Source organism: Lepidochelys olivacea (assembly GCF_965140295.1).
Source record: "Lepidochelys olivacea isolate rLepOli2 genome assembly, chromosome: 24".
NCBI lineage: Eukaryota > Metazoa > Chordata > Testudines > Cheloniidae > Lepidochelys > Lepidochelys olivacea.
In genome coordinates this window covers 5,070,097-5,096,768 of record NC_140434.1, presented here as the reverse complement: position 1 = coordinate 5,096,768, position 26,672 = coordinate 5,070,097, and the positions used below count along the sequence as shown (strand labels likewise).

The 26,672-nt window shown below is 49.5% G+C and overlaps 1 protein-coding gene across 2 annotated transcripts in view; it reads right to left on the bottom strand.

Annotated features, from left to right (window-relative positions):
- The window catches only part of LMNA (lamin A/C), a 99,886-nt gene extending 74,593 nt beyond the window's left edge, over positions 1–25,293 (bottom strand). The window contains exons 1-2 of one of the 2 annotated variants that reach the window (XM_084613924.1): positions 25,106–25,293; positions 16,856–17,178 (exon numbers count right to left, since the gene is read on the bottom strand). The gene's annotated coding sequence lies outside the window, so the exon portion shown is untranslated. The remainder of the gene's footprint in view (positions 1–16,855; positions 17,179–25,105) is intronic. The other variant, XM_084613925.1, reaches the window with a different exon arrangement.
- Positions 25,294–26,672: the final 1,379 nt, after the last annotated feature.

Here is a 26,672-nt window from a genome sequence, read left to right as displayed (position 1 = left end):
GCACGGTGCAGCTGCTGTTTGTCGGCGGGAGAGAGCTCTCTGGAGAGAGCTTTGGAGAATCCAAAGGAGAGCACCAAAAATTCTAAAAGGTTTAGAAAACCTGATCTATAAGGAGAGGTTAAAAACCCTGGGCATGTTTAGTCTTGAGAAAAGAAGACTGAAGGGGGGACCTGATAACAGACTTCAGATGTGTTAAGCACTGTTACACAGGGGACGGTGATCGACTGTTCTCCATGTCCACTGAAGGTAGGACAAGATGCAATGGGCTTAATATGCAGCAAGGGAGATTTAGACTCAGACTCCACAGAGATTTAGGTTAGATATTAGGAAAAGCTTTTTAACTCTAAGGGTAGTTAAGCTCTGGGCTAGACTTCTGTAGCGGGTTGGTGGTGATCCTCCCGCTCTGGCTCAGGGGGAGGTCACTCTACCTCACTGTGTCTCTGGGACGCTGCTCCCTATCAAGAATTAAAGCCGCGGCCCTTAGGCAGGACTGCTCAGTCTAGCAGTTTTAAGGAGTGCAGGGAGTGAGGGCTCTGGCTAGGGGTGCAGGCTCTGGGGCGGGGCCAGAGATGAGGGGTTTGGAGTGTGGAATGGAGTCAGGGCTGGGGCAGAGTGGAGGGGTGTGGGCTGTGGGGTGGAACCAGGGATGAGAGGTTTGGGGTGCAGGCTGCCAAAGGGCTGCGGAGGAGAGAGAGGACTCCCCCAGCCCTCTCTCGCTGCAGCAGCTCGGAGCCAGGGGAGAGGCGCCTCTCCCCTGCTGTGGCAGCCCTCGCGGGGCAGGGCTGGGCCGAGGGAGGGGCTCCTCTCCCCCAGCTGTGGCAAGTCCAGGGCAGGTCCATGCTGGGGCTGGCAGGGAGAGGCTCCTCCTGATCCCCTGCATGGGGCTTAATAGGCAGCTGCATGGCTGTGCAGCTCAGAGGGAACTTGGCTTCAGACTCAGGCCCTTAGGTAGGGTGGAACCCCAAACAGTCTATGATCTCTGGCCCCAGACAGGGCAGAGCAAACAAACGACAAGGCAGACTGGCATCCTGGCTCTGGCAGCCAAATGCAGGCCTCTGGGCCTAAGGTTGAGGCCACCTCAGGGGTAGGGTTGGCAGCCGGGGGTAGGTGGACCCAGTTCCACCTACTCGACCGGGTCCCGGCCCAGGGCCCTAACAGTGACAGAGCATTCCAACACTGGGTCAGGCGGCGACGGAACCAGACTATAGTCGACTGTCCCTGGGCAACTTCCTACTCTCCCAACGTAACGTGCCTGCAGCTCGGGGTCGTCCCCCACCTCTTTGGGGTATAGGGCGAATGGCAGTCCTGGCGGCTCTTCACCTGGTTCCGTCTCCTCATGCGGAAGGGCATGGTGGAGCACCAGTCCAGCTCTGACGCTGTAGCCACTCGCTACGGCGATGGGAGGGGTTCTCGTATGACTGTAGGTAATCCACCTCCCCGAGAGGTTGGGAGCTAGGTTGACATCTACCTAATATACCTGTATACTCAGGGGGTTAGTGGATTGGCTTACATAGGCCACTCAGGGGTGTGGATTTTTCACCCCCCTGAGCACTGTAGCTGGGTCAACTTCACTTTTTAAAGAACCCAAAACATCTCTCTATATAATATAATGATTCTTAAAATAATCTCATGATTTTGGGGGGCCTGACTTGTGATTTTTGAGTTCTTGCGGTTGGCAATTCTGCAGATTTGTGTGAACACGTCATCTCCCACTGAGCTAAAGAGAGTTACATTGATGTGTAGATCAGGACTAAGGGCTTGTCTACGTGGCAACACTCAGAAAAATTAATCCAAATTAGCTGCATTAAACACCTCTGTGGACACTCCCTGGCCCTGGTCTGGGACTCAAGAGGCCTGGGTTCAATTCCCAGCTTTGCCATTGCCTGGGTGACCTTGGGAAATCACTTCACCTTTCTGTGCCTCAATTTCCCCATCTGTAAAATGGAAAGAATGACACTGACTGCCAGCCTTATTACTTTATAGGCCTTGTCAATACTGCATTGGATTAACCCTGGATGAGTTCTTGCCAGAAAAAGGGTGGTATCCTTACCATGTGCTAGCTACCACATGGTAAAAGCCTAGTGAAGACAAAGCAGCTTATAGTTTTCCCATGTCTTAGCAAGTTGAGGTAAACCCTAGAGGTGAGTGCTAACAGGATGCTAGACAGGACTGAGAGCATTTCACAGCCACTATGCAGTGCCGTATATGAGCACACAAGGTGCAGGGCAAGGGAGAATCTGGCCCTCTCCTCTTTTGTTCACTGGCAGGCACAAATTGCTTCATGCATCAGATTCTTCCAGGTTCTGGACTGCAGGGACACACTACAGTGGTTAGCAGTCATCTCCCTCCCTCCCTCAGTGCCTCTTCTGCATGTCCTGGAGATGAATCATAGCTCCCTGTAACCTAACAACGCCAAAGCCCTGTTGCCAAAACACTCCAGCCAGTCCCAGAATTGTACCCCGTAAGCAGTCGTACTTCATTCATTTTCCTTTAAAGCGGTTTCTACAACTGGTGTTTTCTCAGTATCCATTATTAGCTCATCTTTCATGGAAAGGCTGTGATTTTCAGCAGTGGGTTTGACTGACTTTCACATAGCATCTTAGCAACACAAAACGGGATAAAAATAGCCCCAAACCAAAGGGCACATGCTGGGATGGCTCAACTACAGGAGTGGGGCCAGGACATTACAAGGAGAAAGCAGTGGACTCTAGGAGTCAGAACAGGGCCCTCTGAGCGAGAGCCAGGGGGCCCTGGGTGCAGATTTTAAAGCCTGCTGTTTTCAGGATTGTTCTCATGTGTTGTTTGCTCTTTCTCAACCTGGTTCTGAGTGATGCTGAGGCCCCTTTAAGCCACCCTGACAGCAAAGATGTCATTGGACTGGGTGGAAATGACCCCCTGACGACGACTCCCCCTGCCCAGGTAGCACTGCTGTATGGGGTGTGCACAAGCCCCTCGGCGTAGGGGGCAGATCTGGGGCACGGTGGTCACAGTGCACTTTGCTATGGCTGTTCTTTGAGTCTAACGCCCCTGTTCGTGTTGGGTTGGGAGAGCAATCCCTGTGCAGCACTGCTGTCTGCTGTTACGACAGCTGTTGTGTTCTGCCCCAGAGGTGGCTGCATTTGAGAGGTGGCTGAAATAATCCAGATAGAATCATCAGGGCAACCAGACTAGACAGAGCAGAAGGTCTCTTCCAGCCAGGCTGGAGGCAGGACACTGAGAAGGGGCCAATGGACTGGAGTGGCTACGCTGCCTAGCACCTACATTCCCGTTACCTCCTGGGGAGACCTTCAATCTCCAACAGCCTCTCCAGCATCTCAGTTTTATTGCGAGGAGCTGCAGAGATTAACTGAGGCCAAACTGAAGAGTGGGGGAAAGACTCTGAGGAACAGACCCCCTCGTTAAAATAATGAGAGCAACATATACAGCGAGAAGAAGGCAGGAGCGTACCCTAATTAAATCATTATATTAGAGCCCTGGCAAGGAGCAGGAAGAGAGAATTCCAGATGCCTCAGCCAAGTGACCTTTCCAAACCTGGTCCCCGCTGTCTAGTTAGACGCCTGCTAACACAGCCAAAGCAGACAACATGCCGTGTACAGGCCAAGCTCTGAGCTGAGGTAAACAAGGGCACCGAAGCAAACGGAGTCACACCCTGAGTTTGCTCCCAGTTCCTCCTCCCCACCAACCCACATGCGCTTTAATAACTGAGGAAGAGCCGCTACCAACCCTGGGGCGTGGAGTATAGAGCAATGAGCAGATCGTCCTGGGAGTCAGTTGCCGTTGGGAGGGAAGCCGTGATCTGGATCATTGCAACACCACCAGGAATCATGGTGGGACTGCCCGCAGCCCTTTTGCCTCACGGGACTGTCTCTTGGACCAAGGAACACTCATCCTTACAGGACACTGCTTCAGCATCCCGTGCTGAGTGCGGAGTCGGGGTTCTCCTCCCTGCAGCTTTCAGGTACAGCTACTAACCACTTTGTCCTTCTGCTTGCGGGGTCTCATTCTCGTGCAGGTGATGCTTTGCCGCTCTGGCAATGCAAAGGGGATTTGGGGGACGGGCAATCTGTATAGCACATACACCCATGTTCTCTATAATGCACAGTTCCTTGATCCCTCAGCATCCCACATCTGTAAACCCAGGATAACAGTCCTTCCTTTCCCCAAGCCTTTGATTGCCTTTTCTATTTAGATTGTAAACTCTTCAGGACAGAGACTTTCTCTCACTGTGTGTATGTACAATGCCTAGCTCAGAAGTGCCCTGATCTCAGCTGAGGACTCTAGTTGCTACAGTAATACAAATAATAACGATTTACTATTAAGAATTATAAATAATAATACACAGTCCATATGCTCTATGTTATACAGTCTATACAGTCCCGCATACTCTATAAAGCATGGTCTGTATAGTCTGCAGAACCCATGCACTCTATAATGCTTGGTCCCTACACCCTGTACAGCCCAGATGATCTCTAATGCATGGTCCATATACTCTATAAGACACAGGCTGGCTTGTACAGTCAACATGAGTGCTGGGCCAAAAGCAGAACTATTCAGCTCAGCAACCCGTTAACTTTGGGGTGCTGATAAAACAGGATCTGGGTAAAAATCCCTGTCTGGTCCCATGCTCTCTATAAAGCCACGTTTGGAAAGTACAATACAGCTCTGAGCCAGTGGTACCCAACCTTATTACATAGGAGAGCCACATAAACCTACACACAACCTTGTGTGGGCCAAACAGACTCCACATATTTTAATAAGATTTAAAGTCACCTGCGTAGATTTATATTTATATTTTAAGTTCTGCTTGATTTGTATGTGTTTAGACAGGTTGTGTAAACTAACCTGATGTAAACGTGATGACAAAAAGCTCACGCATCGGCCGTTACTATATTGTGTTGAAGCAGGCCATGGGTTGGACACACCTGCTCTAAGCTGCTGCGGAAGGTGCCTGGAGCGATTTCATTAATGGGGTTGTCCCATTTCACGGATCAGAAGTGCACCCCCTGCAGGGCTGGGCCTGCCATGTCCTTTGTGAGCAGGGTAGAGATCATTTACCAAGCCAGCGGCTATCAGCCTGCTGATCCTGCAGACGCAGCCCAGAAGGGAGGATAGTCATGTGGACTCCTAGAGCCCATCCCGAGGGCGCAGTGTACAAAAGCCTGCCAACCTGCACCCCAAATCCAGCGGGGATCTGCGGCCGCCCAGCAAAGGGTTCACAAATCAGCGAGGACATGCCCGCTGCACGTCTGAATGCGCAAGAGCATTGCACTCCTCTCCTGCTCCGTCCTTTTCTCCCACCCTGCTCGGATTTAACTGCAGCATGGACACCTGCCCACAGCTAACATGTGCATGTGACAGTCACCCATCTTCGTGCAGGCAGAGGGGCATCCCCCAACCACATCACTCTCTTCCCCAGCTCCACAAGCACTGAGAGCCAGACACCCTTGGACTTGGCACTCAAGTGTCCGACTGCCCACACGCACACATTCACACCCAGGCACCCACCCAATCATGCACAGGCTTACCCCCCAACTGTGGCTGTGCATTCACCTCCACAAACTTACACAAACTCACATGCACACACCCACTACCACCTTCCCTCACCGCACCATTGTCACCACCTGCCAATGCCAGACAAAGGCAGCCACCTCTGCACAATAACACCGGGACACCCCCCCCCAGATCTCCTGTGTCTACAGGCGTGTACTCATGCCCACACACATACACACTTGGATCACTCCTTACTGCACAGTCGTGCGCGCGCACACACACACACACACACACACACAAAATCACCTCCTGACTCCACACACAGGCAGACATGTACGCAATCACCCACGCACACCCAGATCTCCCCCGGCTGCAGTTGTGCACTTGTGCCCGCACATATGCACAGCCACACACGCGCGCGCACACCCCCATGGCATGACTGCACACAGACTCACACTCCCAGAATCACAAGATGTGACTCTCCCTTCACACACACGCATCATCAGTGGAGTTACTCCTGATTTCCAGCAGTGTCAGGCGAGAATCAGGCCTCCCGTTCCTGGGAAAAGCCAGATCCCTCAGGCACCAGATTAAGTCCCTCCAATGTATGATTAACTCCAGTGCCCCCTTCCTTGCCCTAGGAGATGGTGCCAGTCACTGCAAGCTGTCAGCTGCTGCCTAGAAAGCTACTAGTTGTGCATGCAGCCCACTGACCGTTGGATCTGTCACCCAGGACAGTCGCCCTTTAGAGGGCCAGGACCTCTCACTCCAAAACCAGCAGTTGTCTCTACCCACATACCAGATGCAAAGCTGCCCAACATTACCAAGCTGAGCATTGTTGTGGTCACCCAAACAAGAGTGAGCAACTGCGCCACCTAGCATATAATGCGAAAGATACACAACAGGAATTTTGGCACTCAGGGTGAAATTTTCAGTGGTGGCTCCTAACTTTGGGTACCACATTTTCAGGGTGCCCACCTTGAGCCTGATTATCCTAGGTTTTGAGGCCAGAAAGGAAAAGGCTGATCATCTAGTCTAGCGGTTTTCAACCTGTGGTGCACGGACTCCTGGGGGTCTGCAGACTATGTCCAAGATGCCCAAAGGGGCCCGCACCTCCCTTTGAAAAAACGTACGGGTCCACAAATGAAAAAAGGTTGAAAACCACTGATCTAGTCTGGCCTCCTGCTTAGTACAGGCGAAAGAACCTCACCTGATATATTTGCTTCAAGCTCCTAGCTTCTGGTTGAGCTATGGTGTATCAGTTGGAAAGATATCCAGCTTTGACTTTAAAGACTAAAAGAGACAGAGAATCTGCCATGTCCAGAGGTGCTGAACACCCAAAACAACCGGCTGAAGTCAAGGGGAACTGCAGTGGCTCAGGGAATCAGGGCTCTTTCAGGCATCAGAAATTGAGGTGCTCAAAAATCAGTCCCCACTTGTGAACACTTGAACTTCTGCATATACAGGTCTGAAACTCCCCCCAACCCCACCCATTAACCCCATCCTCCCCCGTGAGACAGGTCGGTACTATCTTCATTTCACAGGTGGAGAAACTGAGGCAACGGAAAAAGGAAGGGACTTGCTCTCAGGAGCCAGATATGGGAGCAGAAGTCACTGACTGTTCCTAGCATCTGCTCATTTGCTCACCCTTCCCTAGAGACACACCAGCCTTCTCACTGACTTCCCTGCAGCTCCATGTGCTTATCCCATGCTCAGTGTGGTATCAGGGCTCACATTTCCAAATCGACCCCTGTGGAAGATCAGACTTGAGGGCTGATCCGGGGCCCAAGCCATCACAGCCTCCTGGCTTTTTGCTCTGGAGCACGACATTTTTTTTGGAAAGCTCAGGCCACCAAATGCCTCTACGTATATATTCATTTTAATAGGCACGGTGCCAAGGCTGGAAAATTGCTCCTTGTTAGCTTAGCAAAGCGTGGTGATAAATCATGGGTCATGTAATGTGCTGCAGGCTAGGGCCGTACCAGTGAGGGGGACGCGACAGAGTTGGGGAAGGGAGAGTCCTTTGTTTGAACCCCAGAGATCCCCCATAAAACATGTAGCTACACGATTTTTTTCCTTCGATGCTTCCTTTCAGTGGATGGTGGCGCCCCCTAGTGACCAACTGCAGCTTCTGACTCAGTCCAGCTGGCATCTCCCCCAGAGGGCTGCAGATTTGCATCCACCCAGCAGGGTTTATCACCCCGCTTTCCTTGCAGAGCAGCGGGAAATAATCCCCACAACTTTGTTAACTCCGCAAGTGCTGGGAAGGATGGTGGGTGCAGCAGCTGGGCTATGCTAGCCCCGAGTGTGTTCATGCTGGTGGCTGGCGAGGAGCCACAGGGCCTGATTCTCAGTTATTGCCACAGGGACGGAGGGGGTTTAGGAGACTTTAAGGTGGTCTTTATACGCCCCATATTCCAGGGCTAAGCAGGTTCCCTGTGTAACTAAGAGCAGCCTCAAGGCTCCTCTAACTTATGATATTCTCCCAATGGGCCCTGGAAAGCAGAGAATAGCCACAGTGCAGTGCACTCTGGTCACCTCACCAATCTGCCCCCCTACATGGGGGTCTGGGAGCAGTGTGGGTCCAGGGCCCGCATGCCATCTCCATCCCAGTTAGGGATACCCCTGCATATGGGGGACAATCAGGGGGGCTGTTTCAAGGGCCCATGGCTCCACTGTGTTCCTGTGCTCCCTGGAGACACTACAGTCATAGCCAGAGCCCACAGACTTAATTCTCAGTTAACGCTGTTCCTGGGCTTCAGACAGGGATGGGAGGTGTAGGGGAAAACAAATTTTAAGCCACCATTGCAATCCCCATATTCTGGGCTCTACCCCCGTTGTCAAATAGTGCAGCCTCGGGGTGGCTCTAACTTACGCTCCGCTCCCTGTGGGACCCCAGGATTCAGAATCGGAGAGCAGCTGCAGTGCATTCCAGCCACACACCTGATCCGCCCCCTCTGCCGGGAGCAAGGCAGGTGCAAAGACCCACATCTGTGCTGGGGGGAGGGGGATTCTCACATGGCCCTTTCCACCCATTCTGAGGCGTCTTTGTGCTGCCGGAACAGCCTAAAGGGATCTGAGGCTAAGTGAGAATCAGGTCCCATGAGCAGAAATCGAAGCAGGGATTCCCCAGGGCAACAGAGACCCGTTGGTTATGTGTTCCCAGCCTGTGTCTGAAGGGGCTCCCCATCATGTCTGTTCCCCCAAGCCAGCTGCCCACACCCTGCCCCTTTCCTCTGCTTAGCCCCACTCCTGGCATGCCCCGACTTGCCCTGGCGCCAGGATATTAGTGCTCCCAAGGCAGGGAGCCAAAAGGAGACCTGGATGTGGCCAGTTAACAGGCAGACAGCACGGCAGCAGGCTGCTCTACGGGGATCAGGCTTGTCCCTTTTCACTGGGCAGGGGTGGGGTGGAATCCAGGCCTCTCTGCTTTCCACCCCTACAAGAGAGGAAATATGATCTCTGGAGAGGCAGGCTGCCCAGCCATCACCTGGCAGGCGCCAGGAGTGCCAAGTGGCTGGCTCCAGCCCAGGAGGCTCTCTGGTAATGAAGCCAGGAGAGAGCAGCCAAAGGGTGGGAGGGGTGGGGGGGAATCTGGTTTTGAGTGTCGTCAAAGGGGCACCATTCACACGCAGATCAGAGGCCGGCTACACCCTCAGCCTGGTACGTGTAAATCATTTCATCCCCTCCTCAGCCCAGCCGGGCCCCAAGTGCCCTAGGGAGGGAGCCCCCCGGCAGGCATCGATGGCACCTGCCTTCCTGGTGGAGTCTGTGGGATGGGAGTGGGTCGAGTGGCAGTCTAGGCACCATTGCGGGGACGCTTGCCAAGGGGATGGGCTGAATCAACTCTGGCCACTCTGCTCTCCCGCCTGGCATCACCCACTTCCCCCCCCTTCCCCACTCCCGCCAGTGGCTGCAATAGCAGGAGCATGGACGCGGCTTGTGGATCCTGTCATGGAAGGTGGCCGTAAAGGGCAAAGGGGCTGGTTATCTTACAGTCCTCTCTGCCCCAGGTGCCTTGTCCACCCCTTTTTGCTAAAGCACATTAGGGAGCCAGCCCAGCCAGATTAGCACCCGCAACCGCTCCTCATCCTCTGACCTGGACACCCTCCCCGTCCCCACGGCTTCACTGAGGGGAGCGGCAACGGAGCCTGCTTGAGATGCCAGTTGCTACTAGCTTCTGGGAAGCCCCAAACGCAGGAGCAGGGGAACTGAGAAGCAGAACCACGTGTCCTGGAAGCCACAGGCACGAGGAGTGGTCAGGCGGGTGGCTGCTTTCCAGGGGGCACCGCATGCGAGGAAGAAACCCATAAAAGTCCTCAGGCCAGAGAGAGCCAGAGCAAGCTGCATCTCCCAGCACTGTCATGCTGGAAGAGGAGCGTAAAGGTGGGAGGACACAGCGATCTTCACCCACCATTTATGAGTCAATAAGGCCAACCAGAACGTGATTTATAACCAGAGCTGGGACATAGGGTGGTGTCCTCTGAGGAGCTGGGAGAAAACCAGACATCCACAACAATCTGCCCTATACTTCGTCTAACCTTCTACCCCCTGCCATATTCCCCGCTGCTGCCACTGCCCTCCCCTCCCTGCCATGGGAGCTTAGTATCCTCAGCTATCCCTTTCAATCCTGCTTTAGCCCCTAGGGAGGCCTCATCCTGCCAGGTGCTGTCTGTACACATAGTGAGAGACAGTCCCTGCCCCAAAGCACTTAGAATCCCAACAGGGAAGACAATGGAAATATTATCCCCATTTTAAAGTTGGGAAACTGAGGCCTCATTTACCAGTGACACTAAGGCCCCTTTCTGATGCCAGAGCGGTGTAAAGGGGCCTCAGTGTAAATGAGAACCGAGTTCTAAGCTATTTTGCCAAAGGACATGCAGTGAACCCAGGTGTCCTGGCTGCCAGTCCAGAGCCTTCCCCACAAGATCATCCTTCTCAGATTGGCAAACCGTGGGGCTCTATGGCAGTAACATGCTAGCAGTGTATGAGGAAGCAGGAGCTGCTTGACTGTCGCTCCAAGTTCCCTGAAAAACTTTCTCGCTCTGAGACTTCTTCCTGAGGGAAACGTGTGGCCATGATGCAGCATCAGCCTAGACCAGCACTCTGGGTGCAGCACAAGTGCTGAGCGGGGGAAATTTGGAGAGGGGGTTAAGAGGAGCAGTTTCCAGGTGAGATCTGAAAAGAGCCAGCTCCCCAGCTGGGCCTAGCTCTGCTGCAGGCAACAGAACTGCATTGCACCAGCCGAGGTGTAATTCAGGCCAGGTGGCCCATTTTCATCAGTGGAGGACCGGGCCTTTGGAGAGCTCTCAAAGAATCCAAGGGCCCATTGCTTTGTTCTTAAATGAATCAAATTCCAGCCAGCCCCGACGACATTTCTTATTCGAGGTCCCTCTTAAAGTGGAGCCGGAATTAGCTGCTGGGCATGAAGGGTGGGGGTGGGGTGGGGTGTCTCTCCCTCCCATCCAAACCCACTCCCCGCCTCTTTCCTTTGTGTTTCTCCACTTCTCTGAGTGGCAGGAGGAGGCGCGGGCTCTCAAGGCGGCTTTTGTGCTGCAAGGAGCTGGGCGGGTGTCCCCGTGGGACCATTACACCACCGTGCTCCCCGGCGAGACTTGTCTAGACAATAATTGCATGCACCTGACTTTTCAGCGAGCAAAGGAAACAGTGAACCCAACCTCCCACAGCCAGCATCCCCCAGGAGCACATGAGGCGAGGGGGGATGCATGTGGAAATAAAGGCCTTTGTCCCCAGCTCCCTTCAAACACCTGTCGTTAACATTTCTCCCCTCGGAGCAGCTGGTGGAGATCAGATTTATTGGGGGGGGAGGTCATGGTTTATCATCCCCCACACTGGTAACCTGAGAAAAAACTATCCTGGGCTGGTAGAAGTTAGGACTTGGGCCATATTCCTATCTGGTGTAAATCGCCCTCACGCCATTGAAGTTAATGGAGGGACACCAGTTTACGCCAGCTGAGATCCTGTCTTGTATTGATGGAATTGATTCTCAATTACTCTATTTATGCACTTGGGGCAGGGATAGAGGGGTTAAGGGGCGCTTTAAGTTAGTTTTGTGCTCTCTGTATTCTGGGGCTGTGCCCAGTAGCCAGTGTCAGTTAGGGCTGCCTCAGGGCTGCTCTAACTTACACTCTGCTTCCCATGGCACCCTATGAGCCTTGGGAAGCTGAGAATTCCCATAGTGCATTGTGCTCTGGCCATCCCCCAACCTGCTCCTATGCCAGGGGTGGGGAGCAGGGTGAGTACAGAACTCTTACACCAACCCTCCCCCCCTCCCCCCCACCAGCCAGGGAAGCTCCCAGTGCAGGAAGATTCTCAGAGGGCCACTTCCACCCACTAGAGGGGCCTAATGAGACTGAGAATCAGGCCCTTTTAATCTATTTCTGGGCCAAATCTGCAAAATTCTATGTGACCTGGGGGTCTAGTGGTTTGAACTGGGGACTAAGAGTCAGGACTTCTGGGTTCTCTTCCTAAATCCAGCAGAAGTGTGCAATCTAGTGGTGGGAACACATGGGGAGTCAGGACTCCTGGGTTCCACTCCTGGTTCTAGGGTGGATAAGGTTCATATCCTGCAGTCTCACTGACTTCAGTAGGGTTATTTGCCAGATCAGGCCCTCTTGTATGATTTTGACAATAATCTTCATCTTGCTTAGGGTAGGAGCAGATTTGTATGCCTGGGTGAGACCCTCTCGTGGTGATTTGGCAAGTCTCCTTCAATCAGGGCAACTGGTATGCATGTGTTCCTCTCTGTGCTCCCGGTGGTGTCCATCCAGATTTTCCGAACATCTGGCCAGGTTTGCCTCTTGGAAGGGGCAGGACTCAGGCCCACATGCACCTCTTGGAAGGGGCAGGACTCAGATGAGATGGATGGATCGTGCTGGGGAAGAGGACTCTTGAGAGTTCCTTGGCTGGAAGGGGAGGAGAACCTGATGGAGCTAAATGCTTCGGGGAGAGAAAAGGAAGGGACAAGCCGCAGAGGGGCGGGGAAGGCAGGTCAGTAATATGCAGCCGGAGGTCACCCGCTGGCTCCCTAATGGAGCAGGCTGCAAGCACCATGAATTAGTGATGAGGAGGCTCTAGAGCGCAGGAGGGGAGGGGGCCTAGGCTCAGCCCATCTACCCTGCAACTGGAGGTGTGAGTGCCGCTCATGTGGCCGTACCCACGAGAGCTTTGATCTAGCTAGCTCGTCAAAAATAACTGAGCGCATGGCTGCAAAGGCTTCAACATGGGCTGCCCAAGCCTGCCTGGGACCCTGGCTAGCCCTTGCATTGCCCATCTTCACTGAAGCCCCTGCTGCCGCCTCTGCACTCCTATTTCTAGCCACGCCAGCTGGATGAAAGCTAGCACAGGTCTGTCACCACAAGCTGCAACTTACACCCCCCACCCCTGGTTCCAGTGTAGACGTAGCCAGAGGGCTAAAGAAACAGCTCAGCTCAGGCCAGGTTCCGATCTAAGCCCTCGTCTACATGAGAAAGCGGTGCAGGTTTAACAGAAAGCAGACTTTGTCTTCACTACAAATAAGGTGCGTGTTTGATGTTGATGTACAATTCTAGCAGAGATGAGGCAGAGGTTGTTTTTAACTATACTGTAGCTAGTCAAGATCATCCCTACATCCCATCACCACCTGGGGTTTTGTCGTGCCTGGCTATGTCAGGAATTACCTGTGCCTTGTCTCCACTCCAGAATTTTACAGCGAGATAGCTATCGCCAGACAAACCCTTCCTTTTTTGGCTGTAAAGATGCAGCCAAAGGCAAATTCAGACTGGACACAAATCTTGTACAGTGAGGGTGATTAGTCACTGGACCAGACTACCAGGGGAAGCAGTGGGGTCTCCATCTCTTGGAGTCTTCAAATCAAGACTGGCTGCCTTTCTGGAAGAGATGCTTTCGCCGGGTTGGTTGGTTCGACAAAGGGGGAAGTGAATTAAATGTCATGCCCTGTGAGATACATGGGGATGGTCCCATCTGGCCGTAAATGCTATGAATATAGCCCCTCTGCACCATGCCGGCAAGGAAAGAAGGGAATGGAAATGTAACTGAGGCCCCTGTGTGGTTCTAGAATGGTGCAGAGGGGCCTTGGTGTAAAGGAGAATCCATCCCAATCAGTGAGCAATGATATCGGCTGCCTTTGGCGTCCTGAGATGTGTCGTATATGTACAGCGTGCAAACTTGCCCTCATGAATTTAACGCCAGCCCTTGGTGCCACACTGATACCCCTTAGACAGCAACGGCTTCTGTTTCCCCACATAGCAGGCATACAGCCTGGGCAGCTGCTTGCCCCAACACGTCACCCCGCCAGCATGTCTCACTCCTGCCCCAAGGGGACCCCCTCTAGGGGGGCAGATGAGAGGAGTTAGTCTCTACGGCCTGCTCAGCCCCAGGCCTTTGTTGAGGCTGCCAGCAAAGGTGCCAATTAGTGCCAGGTCTTGTTTGTGAGTGATCCTCTATGCAAGGGTTTTGTTTTAATTATCCTAGGATTTGGGGGCGGGCAGGGGCATCAGTTTCCTTTCCCACCCCCATTGCCCAGGATTGGGTTGCTCGATCAGCCGTTGCAATTAAAGCTCCCCTTTGTTGCTTGAATCCAACCGTCTGCAAACCCATAGATGCGTCTTACACCACTTAGTCTGCTTTAATATCTCAACCAATAAGCTTTAGGCACATTAATCCATTCGGCGTTACAACCCCTGTAACCCGAATCCTTCGATGAAAAGGGGCTGGATTGATATAGGACACTAGTAATAATAACTTTGTCATAATATGTAGTAACATGCTACATCTGCATTGAGGGGAAGGATGAAATTCAATAAGGACAAAAGCAAAGTACTACACTTAGGAAGGAATAATCAATTGCACAAATATCACATGGGAAATGACTGTCTAGGAAGGAGTACTGCAGAGCAGGATCTGGGGGTTATAGTGCTGTAGCTCAGGAAAGCTTATGCTCAAATAAATTGGTTAGTCTCTAAGTCCTCCTTTTCTTTTCGCAAATACAGACTAACACGGCTGCTCCTCTGAAACGAAATACGAATCAACAATGTAGCACTGTTGCAAAAAAAAGTGAACATCACTCTGGGATGCATTAGCAGGAGTGTTGACATGAGAAGTAATTCTTCCACTTTACTCAGCATTCATAAGGCCTCAACTGGAGTACTGTGTCCAGCTCTGACCACCACACTTCAGGAAAGATGTGGACAAACTGAGAAAGTCCAGAGGAGAGCAACAAAAAAAAAAGGTCTAGAAAACATGACCTATGAGGAAAGATTGAAAAAACTGGGTTTGTTTAGTCTAGAGAAGACTGAGGGGAGACATGATAACAGTCTTCAAGTACATAAAAGGTTGTTATAAAAGGCAGGGTGATAAATTGTTCTCTTTATCCACTGAGGACAGGACAAGAAGTAATGGGCTTAAATTACAGCAAGGGGGATTTAGGTTAGACCTTAGGAAAAACTTCCTAACTGTCAGGGAAGTTAAGCACTAAAACAAATTCCTAGGGAGGCTGTAGGATCTCCTTATTGGAGGTTTTTAAGAGCAGGTTAGATAAACACCTGTCAGAGATGGTCTAGATAATACTTGGTCCTGCCTCAGTGCAGGTTATTGGGCTAGAAGACTTACCCGGGTCCCTTCTAGCCCTACGTTTCTATGGCTTTGTGGAAAAGGCATAGGGATAGGAGTGACAGGTTCAAGTCCTAGCTATGCCACAGATTTTCTTATGTGACCGTAAACAAATCACAGAGGGCCTAATCCACATCCTTTGTCTGTTTAGCTTTTGGGGGCAGAGTCTGCATCTGTGCAGCACCCAGCACATAGAGGCCCTGCTCTTGGTTGGGGTCTCTAGCTGCTACTGTAATACAAATAATTAATAGTAGTAATCATGGATCTAAGCTTTCTTGATGCCCACCCAAATGCATTGTTATCTGGCCCATAGCCTCTTCCATCCAAGGATCTCCAAGCCCCAGCTCATTTTGCCCAGAGCACCAAAATGCCATCTGGTTCTCATGAGCCTTCGTATAGCGAATGTTACAGAGACCAGCGCTGCCAAATATATAGCTCCTGGCTATTGTCTCCTTGTTTCCTTGTTAGAGCATAAGCTGTAGCTCACGAAAGCTTATGCTCTAATAAATTTGTTAGTCTCTAAAGTGCCACAAGTCCTCCTTTTCTTTTTACTGATACAGACTAACATGGCAGCTACTCTGAAACTTGTTTCCTTGTGTTCCCCTGTCTGCATTCCTCTACTGTCTCTTGTCTTACTCTTAGACTGGAAGCTCTTTGGGGCAGCGACGGTCTTTTTGTTCTGTGTTTGTACAGCGCCTGGCCTGTAACTCAATGTAGTAGTAAAAACTGCATTGGCTAATTTCTCCCAACCATGCCAGAGAGAGCTAATTACTGGGAGGGAGAAGCTTGAGTAGTGCCAGGTCCCTAGAAAACAGTGGGTTAACCACAGCCCTTTTTCTCCTTGCATGGATGCACCTGGCTCCCCAGCCATGGTGGGAGACCTAGGCTGGCTTCCAGTTGGGGCAGTTTCTCTTACTCCATTGATTTCGGCTTGGTGACCTGCTTTGATTTCCTATCCGCTGAGGAAACCCTTCACTGATTGCACCTGGTCTATGCCACACCAGCTCACCAGCCCTCTAAAAACACAAGGTGTGATTCTCATCTATGCTAAGATCTCTTTATTCTGCTTTGACAGCATGAAGGGGCCATAAAGTAAGTGTAACTGTAATTTTATACCCACTTTAAGGGCCCTTTATGCTACCAGAATGGGACAAAAGGGCCTTAGTGTAAACGAGAATCGGAGCCCTTTAAGAACAATTTGGATCACGCACAGTTTCTGCTTCAGGTGAGGATTTGTTTTCTCTGCTCCTTTGCTAGCTATGGCCCCATCCAGCCCCTCCCAGGCGCCTCCAGAGTCATTGTAATAATGAGCTGTCTCAAACTCAGACCCCCGGCCAGGTAAGCATGTCTGTGAAGGTGCAAGACATGAGTTGCTTTCATAGATTCTTTGGTTTAAGCATTTTAAACTCACTTTGCTCGGGTGTAAATGATTACACCAAGTGCAACGGAGAATCAGGCCCCATGTGACTTGGATGGCAGAATCAAGCTCAAACTATAAATACATATAAATTGCAGAATCAGAAAAGTAAATAGGCATACTGAACCTAAAGGCCAATGGAAGTCAAGACTCCTGGGTTCTGTTCCCAGCTCTGGGAGGGGAGTGTTCTCTAGTACTTAGAGCAGGGGACTGGGTTTTATTCCCAGTTCCAGCAGATGTGCATTGCAGAAAACAGCTCAATTTCCAACACACACCCTCATGAAAAGCATCCCTCCCCCGGCCCCGCCATGAGCCTACCTGTAATACAAAACTTGTACCACCATCTGGGACCACGGAGCTGGCATGAACTCTCCTACCAACAGCTGTTGCTCTGTCTCAGCACAGACCCCACCTGTGGTCTTGGCAGCTGCTGGGTGTCTGTCTGACCCACAGGTACCATCTCAGGAGAAGCAGGAGGATCTGAGTTCTCCCTGCATGCGAGCAACCAGGACACAACAGGCATCCTCGCACCATCTCGCTGCAGATCTCTGTACCAGAGCCAGCATCAAGCAACATCGATGGTCCTGGGAATTGCTGGATGCTCCGGATCACTGAGCATTGTTCTGGGGTCCTGTCTTCCCCTTTTGCAACAGAGCAGAAAATATAAGGGAGACAGAAACACTCTATTAAAAAGCTTTGAAGGCTCCCACACTAATTATGAACAATAAAATAACTAACAGCAGCAGCTTTTGTTCAAGGATTTCATGGCACTTTATTACTGTTATTTTTATTATTATTTCTATTACTGTAGCACCCAGGAGCCCCAGTCACAGACCAGGACCCCATGGTGCTAGCTGCTGTACAAACACAGAACAAAAAGACTGCCCCTACAAATGTTAATGCATTTAGCCTATTATCCTCCCAGGGTGGTGGTATGATTATCTCCATTATACAGGTGGGGAAACAGAAGCACAGAGAGGGGACAGGATTCACTCATGGCCACAAAAGAAGTCAGTGGCAGAACAAGGAATAGAACCCAGGAGTCCTGACTCCCATTTGCCTGCGCTAATCGCTAGATCATGCTTTCCACACAAGAGCCAGGAATAGAATACAGGGGCCCTAGCACCTATTGGCTCATGTTCTAGCCACTACATCCCACTCCCCTGGAGTAGGTGGGAAGAGATTCATAGAGTCCAAGGCCAGAACAGACCATTGTGATCATCTAGTCTGACCTCCTGGATACCACAGGCCACAAAACTTCCCCAAAATAATTCCTAGAGCAGATCTTCTGGGAAACCATCCAATCTTGATTTAAAAATTTTCAGCGATGGAGAATCCACCATGACCCTTGATAGATTGTTCCAATGGTTAATTTATTCTCACCATTAAAAAAATGACACCTTGTTTCCAGTCTGAATTTCAATTAGCTTCAACTCCCAGCCATTGCATTATGTTAGACCTTCCTCTAGATTGAAGAGCCCATTATTAAATATTTGTTCCCCGCATAGACACTTATAGACTATAATCAAGTCACCCCTTAACCATCTCTTTGTTAGATTGAGCTCTTTGAGTCTACCACTATAAAGCCTGTTTTCTAATCCTTTAATCAGTCTTGTGGTTCTTCTCTGATCCCTCTCCAATTTATCAACATCCTTCCTGAATTGTGGGCAGCAGAACTGGACACAGTATTCCAGCAGTGGTCGCACCAGAGAGTAGAACCCACCCAGTTTGAATGCGAGACCACACGGTCTCATTTGGCCAGTGCACCTGACACTGAAACAAAATTACCTTTCAAATGCCACATGCCAAAACCTTGACCTCCTAGCATGCCCCACTGACTAGTCTGCGTCCACAGAGCCCTCCCTGCTCCCAGGACTGCGGCCGCACAGGGAATGCTCTGGAAGCATGGCTGAAATGTTGCAAAGTTATCCACATGTGTGTGTGCGGGGCGAGGAAGCGGATACAAAGGTACCGGATTTTGTCAGCTGTTGGCTCTCCCCTCTCCTGCAGATTCCGGGGGATCCACAGCATTTAAGGGTGGACCCCAGGATCTCTGGGCAATGCGCTGATGGTGTAATGAGGGGGTGGGGGTATCTCTCTGTGACAGGGGAAGGTCTGGCCCTTTGCCCTTAGCTGACATCCTTTCCTCTGTCTGCACTCCTTTAGCCCAGAGCAGCTGAGCCCAGCAGTCTTAAAGGGCCAGCTCACCCCTTGACAGGCCTGCTTAGATCATAGGCATTTTTGGGGAGCAGGGAGCTTGACGGCTTTATGTGTCTGTAAATTAACCAGCGTCCTGGTGTTGCTATGGAAGCAAATACAGGAAAAGCAAACAATAATTAAAGTGATCAATTAAATAATAATAACTACATGAATAATTAATAATTGGAAAAATAATGAATAATAACGGCTAATAAGAACATAGCGCAACGCAGTAGCCAGAGATCTGCTCATCCAATGCAGAGATGTGTACGCTGGGGCAGAATGGCCCATCCAAAGGGGAACACAAGGCCAGGGTGTCCGCTGCCTGCGCTCAGTGGCTTTGAAGCCCAGAGCGTAGCAGGAGTCAGGAGGGATCAGACTTCTTGGCCATGTCAGCAAGTGTTTTGATGCCAGATTTATTGACTGGGCTGAAGGAGCTACATGCTCCGACAGAACCAGGTGCACCTCTTACAAGTCTCTCCATTTATTCTTCACCAACATCTGCTATTTTCACTAGAGCCTCTTGTATATCTGATGTTCCATGCAGTCCACTAGGTATGTTGATAAGCACCTCTGGATGTGCTTCAGGTCCAAATGGGTTTGTTGTATGGTTGATTACATGGTTAGTAAGGGCTGTAACATACTCTTCATCCTCCTTCAGTGCAGAAGCGAGGACTTGTTTGTGGACTTTGTCTTCACTACTTCTTGTTAGGCCACTTTGTTCTCTCCTAGCTTTTGGATATTCGTAATATGCAGCTGTTGTCATTTCTAACACTAATACGGACCTGTGCATGATTGTCACTGAATTAAAAAGCTAGTTTCTAGAATATTTCAAAGGCTAGTTCTATAGGCATAGGCAATTACAAATGAAAACCTTCTACCAGGCAGACTAGATGATACATTGCAGGTACAAAAGCTTACAAATGGAGAAGCATTACATTAGGAATTCACATACATTTATATCTACCCACTATTCAGTGCAAACCATGGGCACGCAATCTACTGCTACTGATGCTCAACCTTCACTGTGAGACTGATCCAGCTAGCAAATCTCAATTGAAAATACAGAAAACTATTATAATTACTTCTGAGATATTTTGACAATTAGGAATATGTGATGTGAAAACATTTCATGTTAGTATATTGCACAATGTTGATCTTTGCCATTTTTCCATATGCTAAACAGCTTCATCATTTCTGAAAAAACAAACAAACAAAACTTGCCCATGCAAAACCAATAAAAATCTTTTAATACATTGTCGTTTGGAAGCTCTGACCAATTGAGATGTAACTTCCACTGCTCCCCTTTGGAGTAATTGTTAATTACTAATCAACAATCACTAATCATTATTTAATTTTAATATCAACCTTAACTGTTAATAACATGAATTAAAAGTAATTAGTGCTCATATTAATATTATTTATTTACTATTGCTGTAAAGCCTAGGAGCCCCTGATACCCGAATCCCATTGTGCTGGGCACCGTGCAGACACAGAACAACAAGAAAGCAGTGGCAGTTTGTTGCAATCTCTACCATGTGATTAAAACTAGCCTCAACAGAAAGCATGCCACAGCCTCCCTCACTGAAAGGAACAATTAAAGCATCTTCTGAAAGGAGATAATACATAATGAAATGTAATAACATCCTTCTTCATCCAGAGCACTAAGTGCGACATTGTGGAATGGGAAAAGAGAGGTGACCCATCTCCCACAGTTTAAATCTGAGCAGATGAAGGGTTTTCTAAATACAGACTATTCTGCCACAAGGGGCAAAAAATTAAGAAAAAGTAGACACACAAATGAATAAATAAAATACCAATGCATAAGATGAGAATACTACTAAGGAGAATACTACTAACAGGAAGTAACTGTTATCAAGACCAGTGTTTCTCACCCTTTTTGATACTAGAGCCTGGCTTGCTGCCTTCCTAAACTGTGTCAGGGAGATATCAGGGACCGGTGCTGGTCCACGGACCGGTCCTTGAGAAACACTGGTCTACAGGTTGCAGGAACTGGGAACAGCTACGACACCTGGGTTCTATTTTTGGCTGTGCCACTGACTCACCGTGTGACCTGGGCCAAATTACTTAAAGGGATGCTATGAATTTAAGGCTCATGCTACTGTCTGAACATTTGTCACCTGCTTTGGTTCTGAGAAAAACTCAAGATTAGAAGATAAACAAAATAGCTGGGTGTAATTCTCAGCACAGGTAGACACACCTACGCCACCTCTGCTCAAGCTAGCCCCTAAAAACAGCAGCGTAGCCCCAACACCACCTCGGGCTAGCTGTACAATCCCACCCCAGTACAATCCCACTCAACCACCCAGCTCGAGCCACAGCCGGTGCTGTCACAGTCACTCCGCTATCATTCACACACTAGCACCAGCAGCCGTAGAGCCAGTACATCGCCCCGCTGGCATTCTGGGAATCACACCTCCCAGCCGCTGTGTGTAGACGTACCCTTAGTGGCTTGTCCCTGTAACCCACGTCCCTCTGTCCCCTCTAGTTGTGGCTGAGACTCATGGAGAGGTCGATCAGTCTACTAAAGTCTTGGCTAACACAGCTGGGTTTGTCAGCTCAAGCAGTAGAGGCTCGTGCTTTAAACCGGAGGTCTGAGGCTCAAACCCTGCAGCTGCTGAGCCACCTACAGATGCAGCATTACAACCCCCGCCTGTGGCAGCTGACGTTGGTACAATTCGTTTGGAACATATTGCTCTGAAACCTGTTTGCTTTGCAGCATGGGCGGACGGCAATAGAGATCTTGCAGTGACAGTGCTTTCCAGACAAGGATCCCAAAGTGCTCGACAAACACTCATTCATGAAGCCCCTGTGTGAGATAAGTAAATATGATCTGTAAAGGCCTTAATTTAAAGTTCAGTGACATCCCGGATGGAGGCTGCTGAGCGCTTGGAAACCTGACCCTGAGCTTTTGGGAAACTCTGCCCCATGGTGGCTAAGGGGGCACCACCAGTTTGAAACCTAGTCAGTTTTGAACATTGGTGAGTAGCTTCGGGGATTACACTTGGCCCTGAGTGTCACTGCCAACTTGTGTGGTTTTACAACTACATTTTCTTATTTAAAGAACAATATGTTTCTCTCCCCTGGGTGGAAGACCCACACAAACGAAGGCCCCAATCCTACAACACAGCAGTGGAGGTGGCTGTCAATTTATTTACTGTAGCATCTGAGCAAGCTCGCCATCTTTAGTATACTTCTCCTCCTGTGGGGGAGAGCAGTGTTGTTTTTCCCAGTTTACAGCTGGGGAACTGAAGCATAGAGAGACAGAGGCCTGGATCCTTAAAGGCATTTAAGCACCTAACTCCCAATGGGAGTTAGGCACCTAAATATCTTTGAGGATCTGAGCCTAATTGAGACTCACCCAAGCAGTCTGTGGCAGAGCTGCGAATTGTACTGTGGCCTCTTAGATTATGTCTACACTGCAATAAAACACCCATTGCTGGCCCGCATCAGCTGGATCGGGCTCACATTGCAGGGCTATAAAATTGCTATGTAGACATTTGGCCTCGGGCTGGAGCCTGGCCTCTGGCACCCTCCCCCAGCACAGGGTTCCTGAGCCCTAGCTCCAGCCCAAGCCCAAATGTCTACACTGCAGTTTTATAGCCCTGCAGCATGAGCCTGAGTCAGTTGACATGGGCCACCATGGGTGTTTTATTGCAGTGTGGACATAGCCTGACCACTAAACTATCCTCCCCCCTCTAAGGCTTGCTCTACACACAGTTTTAATGCAAATTTACCTATTTCCATTAGGGGTGTGATTTTTATGCCAGAATAGTTAAGGGATTAAGGAAGATCCTTAAGCCCGTGTCAGATCTCAATGACTTTAAAGAGAACGCAGGTGCATGTACAGCTTTGACTGCACTAGTCCTTGTTTGTGGAATTGGGATAAAAAAGGAAAGCTAAGAGCCAGATTCTGATATCTCTACACACACTGAACAAGTCAGTGGCTGCCCTAGTGTAGTGGTTCTCAAACAAGGGGTCCGGGGCCCCCGGGGGGGGGGGGGCTGTGAGCAGGTTTCAGGGGATTCGTCAAAATAAATCAGAGAGCAGGGCCGGCGTTTGACCTGTCTTAGCTTCGCAGGGCTGCCTGTGGTGTCGGACCCCAGGCCGTTGCCCTGCTTGCTACCCCCTAATGCTGGCCCTGGCTTTTAATCTACTGGATATGCATAAAACAGTTGTGGCAAAGGTGGGCTGAGGAGTTTTTATAGCATGTTGTGGGGGGCCTCAGAAAGAAACAGGTTGAGAACCCCTGCCCTAGTGGACTGTACAGGAGAAACTGTGAAATGGACTATATACACAACGCTGTCCAACGGACACAGTGAAACAGCACCTCAGACCCCAATCCCACAATCTCTTCTGCATGGGCAGACCCCCCGACACCCATGTGCAGTCTGACTGAAGTCACTGGGGCATTTCGTGGGCACAGATATCCCCACCACAGGGAGCAGCTTGCAGGATCAGGGCCAAATTGTGGATCTAAATTCGCTGCCCCAAAAGTTAGCTAATGTACCGTTAAGTTTGACTGGCAGTGCCCCAGGCCCTTCCAGAATGTCAAGTATGCAGCCACGTTTAAACCTCTGAAAACCAGGAAATACAGAGTTAAGGTGCGTCCCTAGCCCCTCTGGCTGTTACACACTAAACTAGTAACCAGAACTATGGTGGTACTACTGCTCCACCATAATCCAGATCAGGATTCCGAACACCCATCAAACTCAAAGGCATGTTGGGTGTTGGCGTGACCTATTTGTATTCAAATCTCAGGTTGGATTTCAAGCACAGTAGCCCTTCCTACAAACATAAGAACGGCCATATTGGGTCAGACCAGTGGTCTATCAAGCCCATTAGATTGGCCAGTGCCAGGTGCTTCAGAGGGAATGAACAGAACAGGTAATCATCCAGTGATCCATCCCCTGTCGTCCACACCGAGCTCCTGACAATCAGAGGCTAGGGACACTCAGAGCATGGGGTTGCATCCCTGACCATCTTGGCTAATAGCCATTGATGGACCTATCCTCCATGAACTTATCTAGCTCTTTTTTGAAGCCCGATATAGTGTTTGCCTTCACAACATCCCCTGGCAAGGAGTTCCACAGGTTGACCGTGCGTTGAGTGAAGAAGTACTTCCTTTGATTTGTTTTAAACCTGCTGCCTATTCATTTCATTGGGTGACCCCTGGTTCTTGTGTCATGTGAAGGAGTAAATAAACACTTTGTTATACAAACACTTACTCATGTGAGTAAGTAACAAGCAAGCCCTGTGCAAGTTGCCCCTCTGACATTAATGGGGCTATGTGCCTGAGTAAAGTGAGCCAGTATTTGCAATATCAGCCTATAAACATCAGAATTACTCTTCCCCTCCCCCGCACTTTCATTGCTTTAGGGGTCACAGTTCTGTTCCTGAATTATAGGGTGGATCATAAAATGGGAGTTGGAAAAGAAACCGTCTCCCTAAAATGAAGTGATACCTAAAGACAAGGCATCACTGCCTGTCACTCTAAAGAGATCAAACTCTGACCAGGTGAAAAACAACTTGTGAATGCTATAATTTAGAAGACAAGTACATTGTTTCTCAAAGATCTATATTCTGTCACTCACCCCAAAAACTATAGTGTGTGTGTAAACTCACACAACTACAGTATATATACGTATTTTGTGTACGCACACACACTTTACCCAAAAACATACACACTAAGTATGCCCACACTATATACGCACTCACACACCTTACACACACACTTTATGCACACAGATATATGCACATATTATGCGTACATATACACAGTACATATCTCTATATACGCACATACTTTATTCTCTATATATCATTGTCTATGTGTGCATTTGTGTGATTGATATCGATCGTGTGCGTATGTGTACGCGTGATTGAGTGTGAGTATATGATTATCTATATTAAATAAATGCACATATAGACTTATCCTGTATTATATGAAGTGTTCATGTCTCATACATGAGTACGCGTGCGTTATGAATACAATGTGTGTGTATGATGCGTGTAGGTTTACATGTAAGCACATATGGATATAGATACACATTACACAATTCTAAAATCATAGAACAAGATGCACTAAATATAACACGGTGGCTTTTTTGTTCTTGTTTTACTTGGGTTTTTTCCGATCGCATCATAAACATGAAATATTGAAACAAGAATAGAATCATTTCATATGCTGTAGCAAAACAAAACTTGCAGGGCTGTCTGATCCGATGGTGTTGCAGCATGCGGCTGACTTTTTGCCATGGACCAGGGAGGCTGGTTGGAAAAGACACAAAATACCCACTCCCAAATTGCCCAGGCAAAGTTGCAAAGAAAGCTGTAGCAACACCTTACCTTGTGAGTCACTGGATGAGACATTTCCTTGTGCAGTATCCCTTATCTGCTTAATTCATTTGCAAGCTGAGATCTTCTGCCGCAGCAGAACCAGAAAGAGAGAGAGAGAGAGCTAGTTGCAAGGATCTGGGAGAGAGAGAGGGAGAGGGAGAGAGAGAGAGGAAATAATGCAAAATACAGTGCGGGGTAGCAAATTCCTGCTTCAGAACAAGGCTACCCACTACACACACTCACACACACACACACTATTCCCTCCAGCCAGAGAGGCAGACGTCGCCTCTGCCAAAGCTGCAGTGTAGCGTGGCTCAATGGGGTCTTGCATCTTTCTGCATTGTCTCTCTCCAGCGTGAGCTCATGCAATCTCATTTCATGGGAGAGACATCTGGTTTGATTCAAAGAAAGGGGAAGGAGGGAGGGAAACAGCTTTGCAGGCTTGGAACTGAAAAGCGATTTTCAATGCTCCCCTTCCACAAGTCACCCCTCATTTCAATAAGAAAAGGGAGCACTGTATTTCTACCACCCCCGATCTCTAGATTTGGGGGAAGGGGAGGTTGGGTTATTGCAATCAATTCAAGGGTTTTCTGCTTTTGCATGGAACAAGTAGCACATGAGTTCCTTTGCCCCCATCCCCCACCCTAGCAGCTCTGCCAAGTCTGGCTGATGTAGAAAATCCTTCATCGGGGAGTCATCTGAAAGCAGGGTTGTTAGTCTTTTCTTTCCAAGGATCTCAATTCTTCTGGTAGATGGTGAAAGATTTTTTTTTTTTAAAGTTGGGTCTCTGTCCGTTAAGAGGTTTAAAAAAATCTTGTCTGAGATGGCCAAATACTGCTTAGTGGGCTTGATTCCCTTGTCTCTTGTGCTGTCATTTACACGGGTGCAAAGCAAGTGTGTTACCAAACCAGAGCAGTACAAAGGACCAGTGCACAAGGCAGTGGAGAATCAGCCCCACTTCCCCAGTCTCTTTCTCTCCATGGGCCAATTTACTGTCGCCCTACAACTTGAGTGGTTGTTTCCACCCTCATGAAGTGAGAGCATTCTGATCTGGTAGCGTTTTGCACTAGATTCACAGATTCCAAGGCCAGAAGGGACCATGGTGATCATTTAGCCTGACCTCCTGGATAATACAGGCCACAGAACTTCCTAGGGGAGCAGATCATTTAGAAAAGCATCCAATCTTGATTTGAAAATTGTCAGTGATGGAGAATCCACCAAGATACTTGGGAAATTGTTCCAGAGGTTAATTACCCTGGTGCAAACAGCTGCACAAGGCTACAGTGAAATGACCCTGTGTGTCTGCTTCTCTGGCTCTGGGTCTCTTTCTGTATTGCTTTCTCTACAGGGCCCTGATCCTGCAATGAATGTGTCGATTCCTCTGTCAACTGGAGCGCCCCACGGAAGTGAATTAGACTCTGCACAGGCACAGAGTACCCACATGCAGCCCTGTTGCTGAATCAGGGGCCTGTGTGAGCATATTCCTTTCTGTTCCCAGCTAGCTTGTTTTTTGCCACCGCTCCTTCTAGCTTCTGGGGCTGCTTCTCCTCTAGATTTCAGTGGACTCACTCCTGAT